The sequence below is a fragment of the Pelmatolapia mariae genome, linkage group LG15 (genome assembly GCF_036321145.2).
Source record: "Pelmatolapia mariae isolate MD_Pm_ZW linkage group LG15, Pm_UMD_F_2, whole genome shotgun sequence".
Classification (NCBI taxonomy): domain Eukaryota; kingdom Metazoa; phylum Chordata; class Actinopteri; order Cichliformes; family Cichlidae; genus Pelmatolapia; species Pelmatolapia mariae.
Window position 1 is genome coordinate 1,936,245 of NC_086240.1, and position 6,314 is coordinate 1,942,558.

A 6,314-nucleotide genomic window follows, 5' to 3' on the forward strand; every position below is an offset into this window, starting at 1 on the left:
TCCTCCGCTAGCATATTGACGAAGCATACTGCTACTTCCGTAAACTCGTTGATGTCGACTGCGCATGCTCTGAACATGTCCCAGTCGACGTAGTTGAGTGCGTCCTGTAGCGTAGCTTCTGATTGGGCAGACCACCGTTTCACCTTCCCTCGTGGTTACTTCTTCCCTCCGTATGTTTTGTTTATACTGGGGAATGAGGAAGATGGCGTTGTGGTCAGACTTCCCAAAAGCCGGGTGTGAGACAGCTTTGTAGCCCTGCTTGTATGGCGTGTAGCAGTGATCCAAAATTCGATCCCCCCTCGTTGGACACGAGACATGCTGGTAAAAGTTTGGCATGACTTGTCCGAGGTTCGCTTTATTAAAGTCTCCTGCTACAATGAGGGCTGCGCCCGGGTCCTTGTTTTGGAGCGAACTCAGCACATCATGTAATTCGGAGCCATACCTGTGTCCGCTTGGGGTGGGATGTAGACCACCGTGGCGATGACCGAGGTGAACTCACGGGGCAGGTAGAAAGGGCGGCACTTAATGCTCAGGAATTCCAGATGTGGCGAGCAGCTGCTGGAAAGAGTAGAAATGCTCCTGGCATCACACCACTTTCTGTTTACCATGAAGCACACTCCTCCACCTTTGGTTTTGTTCGACTCTGCCGTTCTGTCCGCGCGGAGCACAAAGAATGAATCCGACGGAGTTACGGCCTGGTCCGGCACGGTGGGGGTCAGCCATGTCTCCGTGAAGCACAGAATGTTGCAGTCCCTCATGTCACGTTGGAAGGTGACTCTTGCTCTTAGGTCATTGAGCTTGTTCTCCATGGATTGTACGTTGGCCAGTAGGATACTGGGCAGTGGTGCGCGATACGCCTGCTGTCTCAGTCTGTTCCTAATGCCAGTGCGTTTCCCCCGGCGCTTCTTTGTTCTACGAACATGCTCCACTCGGGTGGATTCAAACCCACAACCTTCTTGCTTCAGCTAACCACTACACCACCACGCCGCCGTGAAAACAGCACATTCAGCTGCTAAAAATAGACTTCCTCTTGTCCTATACTGTGAGCAGATGGTTTTAGCATATTGCCTGAAGAATAGAGTGCAAAATGACAAATCATTTTCATCACACACCAAGTTGCAAAACCACTTAAACAACAACACTAACCACAGCCACTAAATGAAATCTGTTACTCCAACATCTTTAATATTATTTTCTAAATCAAGAATGTAGCAGATGGCTCAGAAACCATCTGTTACATGTTTTATATTTAAAGGAAAAACACATACAGGAGGTCTAGATTTATGTCATTTTTACAACAAAAAGCTCGTTTCTCATGCATGACATGCATCGGAACTGCAAACATAACTAATCTTTAATTAGGTGAAGATTTATGACATGTATATGTGCAGAAGTGTTATTTTCCTTCATAAAACTCTCTCCACCCAAACGCTTATCAGTGACAGAGTTCACAAAGAGGCAACGCCAATAAAGAAATTACCCCCATCTCCTACCAGCACCCCCCGCCAAACCCCGCTGTTTATGAGCGAATGAAGTCCCCAATTACTCTGTGCTTGCTTTCTGCAGGAATCTGAAGCAGCCACCAGCGATATGGGCAGCAGTTTGAATGGAAAATAAGTGCTGACTAATTCCAGACATCCCTGGATGAGGTTACATCTCTCATTTTGAAAGACAAGTCCAGGCAAGGACAAAGAAGCTCTGTTGGCCTTACAGCTACAGCACATATCTGCAGTGATTACAGATGGTTATTCATCTACTCATACCCTCTCTCTCTCTCTTTTAATACTCTTCATTTTGTCCTTCCTCATTTTAATTTTTCTCATTTTCTCTGTGCTTTACTTTCACCTCACAGCCTCCCCCGCTCTTTCTCTCTGGCCCCCAGACAGCTAACATCATCAACATCCAATAAAAGATCATTTCTATCTCAGAAAAGGTCGAGATGAGAATCCAAGGTTCAGCACCTTCGTTTTAGAAGCTGATTAAATGGAATCTCTAGCAGCTACAAACTCGATTTTATTCCAGTGTTTTCCTTAAATGAAAAGAACTCGTGCATTTAAAACTTGAACCCTATTTAAATTCTGGATCCAACATGGAAAAAAAAAAAAGTGGTAACACACACATGCAAAATGATTTTGCGTTCTTTACACGGTCGAATGCTAGATGCTGGATAAAAGGAAGGAAGGAATGTCAAGCTACCCCTTGAAGACTATGTGTTCTCTCAAAGAGGCAATTTCATTATCTCGAACCAGGCAGTCACGACGATGAGGATGTCATCGCAAAAACAAGCTGCTCAGCATAGTGAGTTTGGATTTTATAGCCAGTATGGATTGGATTTTATAATGAATACAAGAATGAAGCACCTTTATTTAATGGTAAGCCCAGAGGTGCACAGCTGGAGGGAAAAAATGAAACAAACTAGTGCAGGAATGAAATGAAACTTCAGACAGTGATGAACAACTGATTGATGAGCAATGATGTTGTTACATCACCTAAAGAAGTTCAGTGATCTTTTAGAAATGTGACACGTCTGAATCATGTGCATGCAAATAAATCACAAAATCAGCTTTTTTGATTATTGATCATTAACTCGACCAAAACTTTGAGTATCTCTCATTTTGCATGTTTTGCATTCCAGGTTTATCTGCCCTGGATGGATCTGCATATCGTTTGCAAGGATGTTTACCGTCCTGTTTAGCAGTAACATCACATTATGTGCAAAGAGCAAAGACTCACAGGACTGGAAATCAGCTTGCCCCATAAATAGTTAATCTGACAATCTATAACCTGCCACGCTGGGTTCTTATACTATCAATAACAAACATATGTACCAAATGCACAGAGGCTAAAGGACTGCTGTTTCACTGTATCTGGCAGAGACATAAAAAACCTTTTGGAGAAGATTATTGTCAAACAAAAGTTTCATTAGACTCAAAGCAATTTCCATTTGGCTTTGATCCCAAAGAACACAATTATAAGAAAGAATAAACACACTTTAATGAACATCTGTCTTTTAAATGCCAAAAAAGAAGAAGAAAGAAAACTAAATATTAATCACTGGATTAGACAATTAATGTCAAGTTTGCCTCTAGAAAGTACAGACATACCAAAGGACAAACATAATATTGGAAAGGCTTGCAGCCCTTTCTGAAATAGATTTTGATATTTTTCTACTTACTGAATTAAAGTTTTGTTTTTTATGTGTATTTTGTTTTGTGGGATTTGGTTTGTCCTCTCTGGAAGGTTCATTTAGTTGGTTTGCCTCCTGTTTTACATGGAATTTATTCAGTTTGGGCCTTTAATTAATTAATTTATGTTTATTATTATTTTATTTTTACATCCTGCAGCAGAAAACATTTCAGTGAACTTTTGTCTGGCTAATGTCTTCTTTTGAAGTCCAGCAGGAGAAGAATGCTGAATCTCGACTTGGAAACTACCCAAGTACTCCGAGTACTTTTAGTTTTGAACAGCTGAGTGCTTAAGTGGTTTTACTTGACATTTTTATTTAAACATATTTTCACATGGCCGTAATGACACTTTTAGCTCGATGAGGGATTTGAATGCATCATCCAACGCTCTTAATTAACGGCGCAAATAACTGACATCGTTAGTTACACAACTAATTACTCCTGCTTCTCACATTCTGTTCAGGTAAACATTAATGTGCTGTCCACTCCCACATCCCGTTATTAGTCACCGTGCTACCATTCGTCGATGACGGCGAGAAATTAAAATAAATGAGAACAAACATTATTTATTAAATACGTCCCTGTTATATTAAATATAAATACAGTTAATGAGGTTTGGACTGAAGTGAAGAAATGCACATTGCAGTAAATAGAAGACAGAACTGTTGCAAAGAAAGTTTACTCACCAACCAGGTAATTATTATATGTGACATAATTGTATTTAAAAATGACCTCACGGCAGTTTATCTGCGTGTATCATTTCCAGTGTGAGTTGTAGTGTTTCTCATTTCTTTTGCAGCTCTTGAATCCATAAATCTGAATGTTGGAACTAAAATGGACTCCAGAAGCCAACGAGCGCAACAGGACACCATTAGTCCTTTTGTATGCTTTCTTTAGTGTAGTATCCCTGGCAACCGCAGTACCTGTGAGACACTGATTAAAGTTCTTTTCCTCACTGCCAAGCCTATGAGAGCTCACCATTAACAGGCCATAGGGCTGCATTGTCAGCACACTAATGAAGCCAGTGTGTTCTTTTTAAAGTGTCATTCTGGATTATGGCCATAATGTGAGGGTGAGAGTGGATCTGTGTAAGTGTCTCCGCGAGACCCAACAGCATGCGTCCATGTGCTCTGCAAACCCCCCCTCCCTCCCCTGACGTTTCCGCAACACGACGTGGGTCCATGTGGAGCCTCGGCGCCTGCACGGCCCAGGATCCCTGCCGTCACCTCACCGGGCAACTAGCATCGGAGTAATTTCATCTGACAGGTGACTTAACAAAGCTTTGGTCCGTGGCAGGCAGCAGACCAAAGGCTGGAGGATGGATGTCGGGCCTGTTGGGCCTTGTTTTCAGCTGGGAGGTGTGTGTCAGTATGAAGTCGGCCAGATCCTGATGGTCTGTGTTATAAGAATAAAGAGAGGGAGACGTTGCCGACCATCTAAAAACTTCACCTCAGAGGTTCGATATTGATATCAGATATCTGTGTCCTTGTGTCTGGTGGGTCTGTTGGTGCCCTGTTCTCTCGCACACTCCAAAGACATGCACAGAGAGAGAGAAGAGATAGAGATAACTCATTGCTGTCATTGCACAGTCATACCTAGTGCAATAGTACAACGAAACAGGAAACAGTGGGTCAGTTCAAAAAGCTCCGAGTGGTCAGTAAGACTGTGCAAGTGTCAGTATGTTCAAAGCTCTCCAACTCCAAAAAAGTTGTTCCTGTGTAAAATGTACATGAAACCAAAATGTAATGAATTACATATCTCATAAATTCATAAAGACATTTTTGACAGCAACAAACATAAAAAAAATAATAATAAAAAAAGGTAGGACAGGGACTGTGAAAAAAATAAGTGGTATTAAAAAGAAAGCTGAATTGACAGGTAAATGTGTGGGTATAAAAAGAACATCTTAAAGAAATGCGTCTAAGAGTTTCTTAGAGGTAAAGATGATGTAGTGGGGGTTAAATTCAGATTAATGTTCTTCTACGTAAAATTCTGACCATCATCTTCTGCTTTATACTCTTCTCTTCACTCAGTAACAAACATTTCAAAGTAAAAATATCTATTCCACCGCAGCCACCGTGTCCTCACTCTGGCCTCACTGATATATAAGAACATTTACAGGGTTTTATCAGACGGGACAAATGAGATGCACTGGCCTCTGCGTGATAGCAGAAAGGGTCACAGACAGCTAGCCACTCAGCCTCTGAATATGTGACACATTTATTGGGCATGACAAATGAAAATATCGATAGATTTAACTTCAGGGTCAGAGTTAGCAGAAGAGACAGGTTAACTAAATGACTTGGACACAATGGAATTGAGAAGAATGCCTCACTGTGGACGGAGAGCCCACACAATCATAATCAGCACTGTCACTGTACAACTGTCTCATTAGGCAAGCAACAGGTGTAAGCAATCAAATGGCAGGTGTTGCTAATTATTTGACGGCAACAGCACCAGTGAGCATTGTTTCTGGTGATGCAGCATATTGGTAGGAAATGGATGAAATTAAATAAAGTTTTCCCACAAGTGCTTTTTCCTCAGTATGGCATCAGCTGACAAATCCACACCCTCAAGGACAAAATCTTCAGTCTGTCAAACCTGCACACCATGGCAGCATTTTAGCATTTTTAATGTCCTTCAGCCAGAGACGAGGAACATTATGGTATGGATTTTCTTTTTATTTTTGGCTGATTTTGTTTGTAATTTAACCAATATCTTTTCTGGACCCTTATTTCTGTTTGCATTTTACAGATGACTGTAGAAACTGTTGCCAAGACAGATGCCATGCCAACCAACAAGACTTGAACCAAGGACACTAGGATACATGTTGGACCACTGATGGCATCTGCACGTTGTTAATATACAGCATTTTATGAACTACAGTATCTTTGGACTGGGCTTCATTTTGGATCCAGATGCAAAATTACAATTTTGCATCACCTTTCTTATAAAAACAGCCCTTTTCTCTCTTTTTTCAGTGATTTTCAAAAAGAATTTACCTTAAAGATTATCAACAAACCATAAATATGAATTGAACTGAATTACAGGACAATGAATGTCAGTAGGTTTTTATATGATATATTGCTTGGGTATGTGCACAAGTACATATATATTGTCGGGGTCCAT